The following is a 13,643-nucleotide window of genomic DNA, read 5'->3' as shown; positions in this document are numbered from 1 at the left end:
GGACTCTCCAACACTCACCACTGAACCACAAATAGTACAGTTTTGTACCTACCATAAATGCAGATGTTAGAGTGTAAACACTGCTGCAGTCATTACACTTGGGTTATCCTGCCGTCAGGTGGTTCCCCAGTCAGCCTGAATTCGTTCCAAAGTCTTGGTCTGGCGTCGGTTGCTGTCGCCTCCTCCCTGACGTCAGTGCGACAGGGGTATAGAAGATGCAGCCGACGCCATTTTCTTTAGTTTTTCTTTCCCCCAAATAGGTAGGCAATTCAAATTGCTAATAAAACATGCATAAGAAAAGCAAACAACAACTTTCAGTTACCAGCAAATACTCCCCATAGGTGGTAAGGGTAGAAGGCATAGGTACGTACCAGCAAGTAAGAAGGGGAGGAGGGAGGGTAACCTGGATTGCAGCAGTGTTTACATTCGAACATCTACATTTATGGTAGGTACAAAACTGTACTATGTTCATGTTACACTGCTGCAGTCATTACACTTGGGTGGAATCCCAAAGCTGAGGTAGGGAGGCTGGTTCTACAAGGCAGTAGAGGTGGCTATAAGGCCCTGCAGCACAGCAGTGGCGAAGCCAGCTCTGGATTTGGAGTATAAGGGCAAATGGTAATGCTTGGTGAAGGTATGCACAGAACTCCATGTTGCTGCTTCCAAAATCTCCTTGGTAGGTACTCCTCTGAGGTAGGCAGTTGAAGTGGCTGCTGCCCTGGTGGAGTGAGATCGAATGCTGCTAGGTAAAGGTTTCCCATGGTGATTATAGCAGAAACGTATACAATGTCCTATCCATTTTGAGATAGTCTGTTTTGAAAAGGCTTTTCTCTGTGCTCCAGCAGCATATGCTACCAATAATTGCTCAGTTTTTCTGAAAGCTTTGGTTTTGTCCAAGTAGAAGCGTAACTGCCTGTGAATGTCCAAAGACTGTAGTAGTCTCTCTCCTTTGATCTGTGGTTTTGGGTAAAAAGTTGGCAAGTGAATAGTTTAGTTTAGAGCCACACTTGATACCACCTTTGGCATAAAAGTACAGTTTTGTACCTACCATAAATGTAGATGTTCGAAGATCCACATTGCTGCAGTCCTTACACTTGGGTAGTCCGCTGTCCTCGGTCGGCCTGAATATCAAAGTATAAGGCTGACGTCGGTCAAGGCGCATTAGACTGACATCAGGACGTCAGGGTACAAATGCGCATGACCGACGTCATATCCTCAGTCTTTTCTTGCCCCAGATGTCAGAAGACCCTAAAAGAAAGGTCAAAACCAAAAGACAGCAAACAACCAACCAACCACCCTTGCACTAATAATATGTACAATATATACAATATACACAATATTTACAACCCAACCCACACAACCGCCTCTAACTACAGAGGGGAAGGAGGGAGGGTAAATTGGACTGCAGCAATGTGGATCTTCGAAGATCTACATTTATGGTAGGTACAAAACTGTACTATGTTCTTCATCTCACATTGCTGCAGTCCTTACACTTGGGTAGAATCCCAAAGCAGAGGTAAGGAGGATGGCAAAACTATAAAGAAGCAGGAGCTGCCAAAATGCCCTGTAAAATAGCAGTGGCAAAACCAGCCCTAGATTTAGAGTAAAGTGGAAGGTGATAATGCTTAGAGAAAGTATGCACTGAACTCCAAGTAGCTGCCTCCAAAATATCTTTAGTTGCCACCCCCTTAAAAAGCTGTCAAGTGGCAGTAGCCCTAGTGGAATGAGGCCTAATCCCAGCTGGAATCTCCTTACCATGATGGGAATAACAGAAAGCAATGCAAAACCCAATCCACTTAGAAATAGTTTGTTTTGACACAGGCTTGCCCTGAGAACTCAAAGCAAAAGAAACAAATAACTGCTGAGACTGCCTGAACCCTTTAGTTCTGCTCAAATAATATCGCAACTGCCTGTGTACATCTAAAGTGTGCAAAATCTTTTCCCCTTTATTTTGGGGATTTGCATAAAAAGTAGGCAAATGAATAGTTTGGTTTAAAGCCACACTAGAAACCACTTTAGGCATAAAGGAAGGATTAGTACGCAAAGATACCCTATCCTTATGGAAAATTAAGAAAGGCTCAACCGCCATAAGGGCCTGCAATTCAGAAACCCTTCTTGCAGAGGTAATGGCCAACAAAAAAGCAGTCTTCCATGATAAATATTTAAACTCGGTAGTAGCTGCAGGCTCAAAAGGTTGTAGAGTGAGTTTCTCCAACACAAAATTGAGATCCCAAGCAGGAGTAGGAGCTCTAACGTGGGGTCTTATATTCTTTGCCCCTCTAAGAAATTGCTTGAACAAAGGATGAGAAAACAATGGTGGGTCACAGTCATAGTGAGCCGAAATTGCTGCAGCATGAACCTTAATAGAAGAGGACAAACCCTTGTCCAGTAACTCAGTAAGATATTGAAGAGCCACACTTAAATTAGGCTCAGAAACATCAAAATCCTTTGCTGCACTCCAAAATAAAAATCTCTTCCATTTATCAGCGTACACTTTCCTTGTACTAGGCCTTCTAGCTTCCAAAATAACATTCAAAACTTGCTGTGGAAGTTGAGACCCTCTATGGTTCAAAACAGAATATGCCAGGCTGTTAGGTGAAGAGAGTGAAGCTTGACATTGAGTAAATGACCGTTCTCCTGAGACAACAGGTGTGGAATCGAAGGCAAAGGCCATGGAGGCTCCCGTACCAGACTTCTCAGTAATGGGTACCAGTGCTGTCGAGGCCAATCTGGAGCTATTAAAATCATCTTTGGCTTGTCCTGTCTGACCTTTAGAAGTACCTTTGGGAGGAGAGGCAGAGGTGGAAAGGCATACACATGAAGATTGCTCCAATTGAAAGAAAGAGCATCCACTTTCCAAGCTATGGGATGAAACCTTTTCGTGCAAAACTTTGGCAGCTGGTGGTTTAGTGGAGAAGCGAACAGATCTATGTCTGGAGTTCCCCATGGCACTGTCAATTTCTGAAATACATGAGGATCCAATTTCCACTCGTGGGGATCCATAATTCGTCTGCTCAACACATCTGCTAAGGAGTTCTGTGCTCCCGGCAGAAACCTTGCCTGAAGATATAGCTGTAAACTGAGAGCAGTCTCCCACAAAATCATTGCTTGCCTGCATAGAGGATAAGAATGTGTTCCCCCTTGCTTGTTGATGTACCACATGACAGTTGTGTTGTCTGTTAGAATCAACACCTGCCCTGGAAGAAGTAAATCCTTGAAAGCTAGTAATGCAAACTGGACTGCTAACATCTCCTTCAAGTTGATATGTAGATGTTGTAGTCTGGCAGGCCACGTGTCTTGTATCCACTTTCCATTTAGATGAGCTCCCCAAGCTTTGTCTGAGGCATCTGTCGTTAGAATCTGACTCGCCTCTGGCCGGGTCACAGAGTCCCTTGTTTAGGTGACATTCCTGAGCCCACCACAAAAATTCCTTTTGAATGCAAGGTATTATTTGAATGACAGTGTCCAGATCCTGGCAGTGCTGTGTCCATACACTTTTGAGATACCATTGTAGCTTCCTCATATGCAGTTTGGCATTGGGAAGCACCAGAATACAAGATGCCATGAACCCCAAGGCTTGAAGGACTGTCCTTGCAGTCAGCCTGGACTGATGAGACAATTGATGAAAGTAAAAGGAAAGATTCTTTTGTTTGTCCGGGGTCAAAAAGGCCATCTGGGATGCTGTATTCAGTCTTACACCCAGAAAGCACATGTCCTGAGAGGGTACTAGACTGGACTTTATTTCATTCACAGAATACCCCAGGCATCTTAGCACTGCTATCACATATTCCAAATGATGAAGAAGCTCGTCCTTCCTTGAGCCAGAATCAGGCAATCGTCCAAATAAGGATAGATCTGTATTCCTTTTAGCCTGAAGAAAGCTATCACTGGAGCCAGAACTTTCGTGAACACTCTGGCAGCAGTAGATAAGCCAAAGGGCAATGCAGAGAACTGATAATGAGAAGTCCCAGCCCGAAAACGCAGATACTTCCTGCAACTCAGTCTGATAGGAACATGAAGGTAAGCCTCCTTGAGATCCAAAGTTACCATCCAATGATCTTTGCCCAGCAGAGGTAAAAGCTGTTGTAACGTCAACATTTTGAACTTGGGAATGTCCAGATAAGTGTTGAGGATAGATAAATCCAAAATTGGTCTCCACGTGTTCCCCTTCTTTGGTACTAGGAACAGGCGAGAGTAAAATCCTAGGCCCACTTCTGGCATAGGGACCGGCTGTATGGCCCCTATTTGAAGTAGCTGAGAAATTTGTTTGTGAGCCTCTATTCTTTGCTGAGGAGGAACGTCTGGCATGCCTTTGAAAGGAGGCAAGGTATGGAAATAAAACCTGTAACCTTGGTGTATGATATCCAATACCCATCTGTCTTGGGTAATTAAACTCCAATTTTCCTTGAAAAGTGCCAACCTTCCTCCCAAAGGTGCTGCCAGACGAGAAGGCTCTGGCAGCTGAAAAGGTAGGTCATTGGGTCTGTTTACGAAAGGACTGACCCCTGCCCTCACCCAAAGACTGTGCAGGTGAACTCCCTGTTCTAGGCCTGAAAGTGCCCTGAGCTCTGCCCCTACCACGTCTAGATCTACCCCTAGACTGGGAATCATAAGAAGGATACATCCACCCCTTGGTAGGCCAATTTCTACTAAACTTCGGAGGCTGAACCTGCAAAAAATCTTTAACAGTCTGCATAGACTTAGCCTTGTCTTCCATTTTCTTTAAGACTGCCTCAACAGGTGAACCAAACAACACATCAGACTGTAAAGGAGCATCTAAAATCCTTGTCTTAACATGGTCAGATAAATTCTGATCCCTCAGCCAGGCGTGCCTGCGAAGAACTGAAACAGTGGCAGCCACCCTAGACGAGGCCTGTACAGCATCAAAACCACATTGCAAAGAATGCTTACCCACCTGTTCAGAAACATGCACTAAATCTTGTAACTCTTTTACACTCAATACCTTCCGCCAGAGCATCTACCTTCGACTTCAATTGAGAAAGTAGATAGTTTTGGTATTTCAACATGTGAAACTGGCAATTCAAAGCCCTCATAGCTAGGGTGGAAGAAGTATAGACTTTCTTTCCCCATCTATCCAAAGCCCTGGCCTCTTTATCTGGAGGAACCGGATTTTTAACAACAGAAGCCTTAACACCCTTAGGCCCCTGACTAACAGTTTCTGGGTCCGCCCTAGGACTCTTAAAAAGATACTTATGAGCTTCAGGCACCCTGTAATACCTATCCGGTTTAACAGGAGCAGGAGGCAAAGAATCAGGATTTAGAGAAGCCTCTGCAAACACATCTTCCACAACATCCAGAACAGGAGGAATAGCCAAAGGCCTATGCTGGGGTAAAACCAAAAATTCCCTAAGCCTTTTCCTGGAATCAGAGAAGTCCTGACCTTCCCACTTAAAATGCTCCCTCATGGAATGAAGAGTCTCTGAAAAAGAAAAATCCTCAGGAGGAGAAGCAGAAGGAGTAGAATCATCCACATCAGAATCAGAATAAGGAGAATACTCCTGCAAGTCTTCAGCCGAAGACTCTGAAACATCCGAAGCCTGCTCAAAACTCCCCAACTCAGGTTCCACCCTAGGTCTCTTATCAGGAGGGGGCAAAGAACCTCTAATCAAAGTAATCAAATCTTCTGCCATTTTAAGCATATGCTTCTTGGGCACAGATCCTGAAGAACTAGGAGTGACACCAACTGAAGCTAAACCTGGCCTGCCTCTGGGAGAAGCCTTGGAAACAGAAGGAGAGGGCCTAACCACCCTAGGAAGGGAGGGGAGTACAGTAACCTGAGAAGCCCCTTCAGCCTGACCTGCCTCCTGAGAGGCCACATCCTGCAATAACAAAGTCTCCCCCTGGGACTCCAGAGAAACCTCCGGCGGAACCCCCGGCTCCACCGACACCTCTAAAGAACCGGCGTCCGGTACGGACGGCTCTTCTTGCCTGGGCTTAGCTGCTTTGTCCTTGCGCTTCTTTGAAGAAGCGGACGTCGGAGCATCCGACGGCATATTATAATTGCACCGCTTCCCGAAGACTAACCTGGCACAATCTAACCTTCTCTTAATAGTGCGCTTATTGAATCTAGCACAAAAGCGACACCCAACAACGTCGTGCTCAGGCCCTAAACAAGGAATACACAAAGTATGATAATCTCTATGCGGTATCTGTTTCCCACAAGAAATACAGTTATTCACTTTTTCTGACATCCGGTAAACCACTGAGGCAAGAAAAAACTAAAATATTCCCCAACGGGGTACTTAGCCAACTTTGATTCGGTCTGAAACTCCGAATTCGAAAAATTTCAGAACGCCGAACGGCACTTGCAACGCTGCTTCTGCATCGGACCATGCAGCAAAAAAGACTGAGGATATGACGTCGGTCATGCGCATTTGTACCCTGACGTCCTGATGTCAGTCTAATGCGCCTTGACCGACGTCAGCCTTATACGTTGATATTCGGGCCGACCGAGGACAGCGGACTACCCAAGTGTAAGGACTGCAGCAATGTGAGATGAAGAACATCGTAGGGTTAGTTCTTAAAGACACCCTGTCCTGGTGGAAAATGAGGAAAGGTTCCACTGCCATTAGTGCCTGTAATTCTGAAACTCTTCGTGCTGATGTTATTGCCAGTAGCAGAGCAGTTTTCCAAGAGATGTATTTTAATTCAGCTGTGTTAGCTGGTTCAAAGGGAGGTAAAGTTAGTTTTTCCAAAACAAAGTTGAGGTCCAAGTTGGGCTAGGTGCTCTACGGGGTGGTCTTATGTTTTTAGCCCCTCTGAGATACTGTTTGATCAAAGGATTAGAAAAAATTGGTGGATCCGTGTTGTAATGAGCAGAAATGGCTGAGGCGTGGATCTTGATGGATGAGGAGGAGAGGCCCAAAGTATCTGAGGAATGTCTGGGACAAGAGGGTCAAGGCTGTGAGCCTGGTTCCAGGCACTGAATTCTCTTCCATTTATCCGAGTAGGCTTTCCTGGTGCTAGGCCTTCTGGCCTCCAGAATGACATCCATAACAGCTTTGGAGAGAGGCATTGCTTGCTTGACTAAGGAGTTTGCCATTCAGCTAGGTTTAAGGTCTTTAGCTGGCTGTGAAGTATCTGATTGTTGTGCTGTGTCAGCAAATGTGGGATTTGAGGCAAAATCCAGAGTGGTTCTTTTGCTAAGTTCTTCATGATTGGGTACCAGTGCTGGTGTGGCCAGACTGGTGCAATCATGATCATCTTTGGCTCTTCTTGCCTGGCTTTTATGAGTACCTCTGGAAGGAGAAGTAAAGGAGGGAAAGCGTATACTTGCCGGTTTTTCCAGCTGAATGAGAGGGCATCAACTTTCCATGCTTGTGGATGATAACTCCTTGTGCAGAATTTCTGTAGCTGGCAGTTCATTGTGGATGCAAACAGATCTATGTCCGGGCTCCACCATTTTTGTGTTATCATTCTGAATATTTGTGGATTCAATTTCCATTCGTGGGGATCCATGATGTTTCTGCTTAGGTCGTCCGCCAGTGTGTTTTTCTCTCCTGGCAGGAATTGTGCTTGCAGATGAACTTGGTAGTCTAGAGCTGTGTTCCACAAGGTCATGGCTTGTCTGCAGAGGGGGTAGGAGTGTGTGCCCCCTTGCTTGTTTATGTACCACATAACTGTGGTGTTCTGTCTTTAGTAGTAGTTGTCCTGGATGTAGCAGGTCCTTGAAAGCTATAAGCATATTTTGTACAGCTAGCATCTCTTTTTGATTGATGTGAAGATGCCTTTGTGCTGTGGGCCACTCGCCCTGAATACATTTTCCTGCCATGTGTGCTCCTCAGGCGTAATCCAGTGCATCTGTTGTCAGTGTTTGCCTGGCTGTGGGTTGAGTAAAATGCTGTCCCTTGTTGAGGTGACAAGCTTGAGCCCACCATCGAAACTTCTGTTGAAGGCAAGGAATTAGTGGTATAACTGTTTCCAAACTTTGACAGTGTTGAGACCATACACTCTTTAGTTACCATTGTAGTTTCCTCATATGCAGTCTGGCATATGGAATTAGTAGTATGCAAGAAGCCATGTAGCCAAAGGCCTGCAGAATTTTTCTTGCAGGGAGTTGGGTCTTTGTTGCCATCAATTGAAAGTATTGAGTCAGTTTTTCTTGCTTGTCTGGCGTGAGATAAGCCATCTGGGCCGTTGTGCTCAAGCTGGCACCCAGGAATATTATCTGTTGTGAGGGCACTAGTTTTGATTTCTTTTCATTTACTGTGTACCCCAGGCAACTTAACTTTTTTACGAACGCCAGATGCTTTATAAGAATGTCCTTGCTCTCTGCTTGAATCAGGCAGTCGTCCAGGTATGGATAAATTTGAATTCCTTTTTGCCTGCAAAATGCAATTACTGGTGCCACACACTTTGTGAAGACCCTGGGCGCAGTATATAAGCCAAAGGGCAGTGCAAAGAATTGATAGTGCATTGAACCAGCTAGAAATCTGAGGTATCTTCTACAGTTTCATCTGATAGGGACATGCAGGTATGCCTCCTTGAGGTCCAAAGTCACAAGCTAAGGTTTCTTGCCCAGCATGGGAAGAAGCTGCTGTAGTGTCAACATTTTGAACTTCGGAACATCCAGGTAAGTGTTTAGAAACGAAAGATCCAGAATGGGTCTCCAGGCTTTGTCCTTTCTGGGAACCAGAAAGAGTCTCGAGTAAAATCCTTGTCCTTGCTCCTGTGGTGGCACCTTTTGAATAGCTCTCATGTCCATGACTGCTGTAATTTGTTTTTGAGTCTCTGCCCATTGATTTGGTGGCAGATTTGGCATTCCTTTTAACCTTGGCAGAGTGAGAAAGTGGAACCTGTAACCGTGAGATACAATGTTGAGAACCCAATTTGTCTTTGGTGAGGCAATGCCAATTGTGATAGAAAAGTGCCAGTTTTCCTCCTAAGGAGGCTGCCAAGAGAGAGCTGTTTGGTAGCTGTAGTGGGAAGTCATTGAGTCTGCTTTTTATAAGGTTGTGGCCTGTCGTCCCCCTCTTTCTGGCCTGGTGTACCCCATTGTCGAGGCCTGTAAGGACCTTGTGCTTGTCCTCTACCTCTTGGACGTCTGTATCTGCCACTTTGGGGTCTGTCTGTGATTGGAAAGGACCAATTCTTTGTTGGCCAATTTCTGCTAAAACGAGGAGGCTGAACCTGTAAGAAATCCTTCACCGTTTGCATAGATTTTGCCTTATCCATCTTCTTTAATACCTCCTCTGCCTTAACTCCAAACACATCCCACTGCAAAGGTGCATCCAATAATTTTGCCTTAACATGATCAGGTAATGCATGTGCTATTAACCAAGCATGTCTTCTAATGACAGAGCATGTAACTGCTGCTCTACAGGAGGCCTCTAAGGAATCAAATCCACATTGCAAAGTATGTTTTCCCACTTGTTCAGCTGCATGCAATAAATCCTGCATTTCTTTAAAACTAGAAGGATCTGATTCATCTTTTGTTTCAACTGAGACATCAACAATTGCTGATATTTTAGCATGTGAAACTGGCAATTTAAGGCTCTCATTGCTAAGGTTGCAGACGCATATACTTTCTTTCCCCATCTGTCGAATGCTCTGGAATCTGTCAGAGGGAACTGGGTTTTTTTGCTGATGAGGCCTTAATCCCTTTGGGTCCCTGAGAAATAGTTTCAGGGTCAGCAACAGGGCTTTTATACAGAAATTTGTGAGAGTCATGGACTCTAATATCTATCAGGTTTAACTGGGGCTGGAGGAAAGGAGTCAGGGTTTAAGTTGGATTCAGTGTACACATCAACCACAATATCTAACACTGGCGGAATAGCAAGGGGTCTGTGTTGAGGCAGTAAAAGGAAGTCTCTGAGCCTTTTCTTGGATTCTGAGTAATCCTGGCCTTCCCAATGGAAATGCTCCCTCATGGTATGTAGGGTCTCCCCAAAGGAGTAGTCCTCAGGCAGAGAGGCTGATGGAATTGATTTCTCAGCATGAGTCCTCATAAGGGGGGTAAAGAATATCCTAGGTCTGAGGATGAATTTGAAGAAATAGACACCTGGTCGGAAGATTCATATCAGTTCCAAACACATCCACAGCTTCACAGCACAAATTTTACGAAACAAAACACAAGTCCAAGCACTTTATCAATATTATCCTTTGTTTCCTTTATCAGCGTTGCGATCTGTAAATGAATGCTTAAAGCACTTTTATATACATCTTATAAAGCAATTATCACAAACAACTTAATCAATTCATTCAATTACACAATAAACATTTCTTCCCTATTTTATATTACGTTTTAACATTTTTAATTTTTATCTACCTAAACTCACACATTGTTTAATACATATTTTGCTTCAATTAAACATTCTATTAGACACATTTTATTCAAATTATTAAAATATTATATAAATACATTAATTTATTCATTACATTGACTTAAATTAAATTATGTTAAATTACGTTAAATTACATTAAATAGCCAGTTTATTTTATTTATTTAACATTTGTTGACCGGGAATGTCCGACTAGGTTCCACAGAACCTGTTTTCACCGGAGGCCCGGGGAGAAATGCTCCAGATGCATGTCTTTGGAATTCCAAGTTAAGTCCAAAGGGCTTTTCATTTTTATCTCTAATTCCAATAATTTTTGAGAATAATCACTCAGTCCCATGGAAAAAAGTTTACCCAAAACACAAAATTTTAAGCTACCAGGAGAACCTCCATGTTTTTCCAAGAAATGCTGTGCCACAGGACTTACTTCATTATAATTTCTAATATCTCTTAAGTGTTCTAAAACACTAATTCTAACCATTCTTTTTGTTTGCCCAATATACCAAATATCTTTACAAGAACATAAAGCATAAACTACACCCACTGACCTACAGTTGAAATAAAATTTGGGGTTAACAGAAATACCGTTAATATTCTCTACATACATCACCCTATCACACAAACTAGTGTCCACATTGATATATACCCAAAGTAGAATTATTAATTTCATTCCCTTTCATGAAATTATGATTTAACAGTTCTTTAATGTTCTTTGCCCTTTTATACGAGAAAGTAATGTATTCTGGGAATAAATGACCTGTTCTCTCATCCTCCTTAATTAAATACCAATATCTCATCATTATTCTCCTTAATTTTTCTGAGAATGGGGTAAATTTCGTAACAAAAAATAATTTATTCCCAGTAACATCATCTTTCTCAATATGTTTCGAAACTACTGTTTTTCCCTGGTATATCTTAATTTATCAAATTTCCAAGGACCCTCATTTCTTTCCCCAAGTTGTCTCCTTTTATAACTAAGTAGGAGATCTTTTTTGTATCCCCTCTCACTTAATCTGGTTTCATCATCATTTAATTCATTAATTTTCTCCCTCTCATCACTAGTATGGTCATATATTCTTTTAAATTCACCTAATTTAACAAATGTTCTGGGTGCATGCTATTAGCATGTAAAAACATATTTACTGCAGTATCCTTTCTAAAGGGTCTAAAACCAATTTGATCTAAATTGTTATATAGTGTTACATCCAGAAAGTTAATTTTCTCCCTATTAAATTCATAAGAGAAGGTTAATCCATGTTTATTCATGTATAAAGTCTCAAAAAAATCCAAAAATTCAGCAATTTCACCCTTACAAATCAAAAAAAGATAATCAATAAAGCGTTTATATACTATAACATTCTTCCTGTAGAATCCAGTAGGGTAAATAAATTCTCCTGGTAACTTAAAAATTTGTGTTTTGGGTAAACCTTTTTCCATGGGAGGGAATGATTATTCTCAAAAATTATTGGAATTAGAGACAAAAATGATTCTGAAATTTAAGACGCTAAAGCCCTTTGGACTTAACTTGGAACTGGCTATTTAATTTAATGTAATTTAACGTAATTTAACATAAATTAAGTCAATGTAACGAATAAATGAATGTATTTATAGAATATTTTAGTAATTTGAATAAAATGTGTCTATTTAATAGAATGTTTAATTAATTGAAGCAAAATATGTATTAAAAAATGTGAGTTTAGGTAGATAAAAATTAAAAATGTTAAAACTGAATATAAAATAGGGAAGAAATGTTTATTGAATAATTGAATGAATTAAGTTGTTTGTGATAATTGCTTTATAAGATGTATATAAAAGTGTTTTAAGCATTCATTTACTGTGATCCCTTGAAGGCAAATGGCAGAGGTACCAGATCGCAACGCTAATAAAGGAAACAAAGGATAATATTGGTAAAGTGCTTGGACTTGTGTTTTGTTTCGGAAGATTCATAGTCTGCATCCTGTCTGGGCCTTTTATCAGGAGGGGGATGGGACCCCCTGATCAGGGTGATTAGGTCTTCGGCCATTTTAAGCATTTGTTTTTTAGGCATGGAAGCCTGTCCTGGAGAATGTTGCGTCTGTTTCTTTGGTTTTAAGGGGACCTTAGACTTAGCAGAGGGTTTAATGGTTAACTGGGTAGGTCTGAAAACACCCTCTGAAGCTGTGGATTGCTCAGCTACTTTGGTTCCCTCTGAAAGGTTAGCTTTGGTGGGCTGAAAACCTAGAGCGTCCGAAGGCCAGGCCAGCTCCACGTGGGAGTCGGAGTCGGTCTGTGGAAGCGGTCATCAGAGGCTGCGTATGCGCCTCGCTGAAAACCGGAGACCGGCCTAGAAGAGGCCTCGTCGTCAGTTTTGGGCCTCGGATGTCTGTCTTTTTCTTTGCACTTTTTATGTATTCCGGTCGTCGGAAGTTCAGACGGCATGGTGTAATTGAATTTTCTGCCAAAATAATGTTGGGCAAAATCAAACAGACGTTTAATAGTGCGCTTGTTAAACCTAGCACAAAACCGACAACCAGTGACGTCGTGGTCTGGGCCTAGGCATGGAATACAATAGGAGTGGAAATCCTTATGAGGCATTTGCTTCCCACAAGAAATACAGTTATTAACTTTTACTGACATCGGTCTGAGGCAAGAAAAGTTTCAACGGGTACTTAGCTTTGTAGAAGACTTCGGTTCTAGATTCGGAAAGAAAATCTCAGGAGTCGGCCGACCGGCATTGGCGAAATGCTCTTGCTTTTGGGCACCGCTCGGCAAGAAAGACTGAAGAAAATGGCGTCAGCTGCCTCTTATATACCCCCTGTCGCACTGACATCAGGGAAGAGGCGACAGCAACAGACGCCGGACCAAGACTTTGGAACTCAGGCCAACTGGGGAACCGCCTGATGGCAGGATAACCCAAGTGTAATGACTGCAGCAGTGTAATACGATGAACATCCCTGCTTTCTCAGATTTCAAAATCCAAATTGTCACAGTCTTAAAAAAATCATTTAGCATGGAAAACTCGTATTCCAAAAACAGAAAAAAAAATAGTAAATCAATTAAAAAAATCAAACACTTGAAATACACATCCCTATTCAAATACAGTACTAATGCTGCATAAAAAACACATAAAACAAAACAGGAATCAATACTGTGAAAACACATTAAACACTTTATAGGAAATGAAAGCAGTAAAAACTCAAATTTTCGGTATATTACACGATTAGGAACTATAAAAGACAGACAAATAATGTAAAAAATCTCTGGAAGAAAATGATAGCATAAACTCCACAAAAAACAAATGAAGCAGTTTAGCAGGAAACAGGATGTGTAACACAAAAGAGAAGCAGTTACTACAGCAACAGACAG

The 13,643-nt window shown here is 42.3% G+C and overlaps 1 protein-coding gene across 1 annotated transcript in view; it reads right to left on the bottom strand.

The window, feature by feature from the left end:
• GHITM (growth hormone inducible transmembrane protein) overlaps window positions 1-13,643 on the bottom strand; it is a 716,610-nt gene that overhangs the window by 150,624 nt on the left and 552,343 nt on the right. The window lies entirely within an intron of this gene.

This window comes from Protopterus annectens, chromosome 14.part0, assembly GCF_019279795.1.
Source record: "Protopterus annectens isolate FY-2018-M chromosome 14.part0, PAN1.0, whole genome shotgun sequence".
Classification (NCBI taxonomy): Eukaryota; Metazoa; Chordata; order Ceratodontiformes; family Protopteridae; genus Protopterus; species Protopterus annectens.
This window is presented reverse-complemented; position numbering and strand designations above follow the sequence as displayed.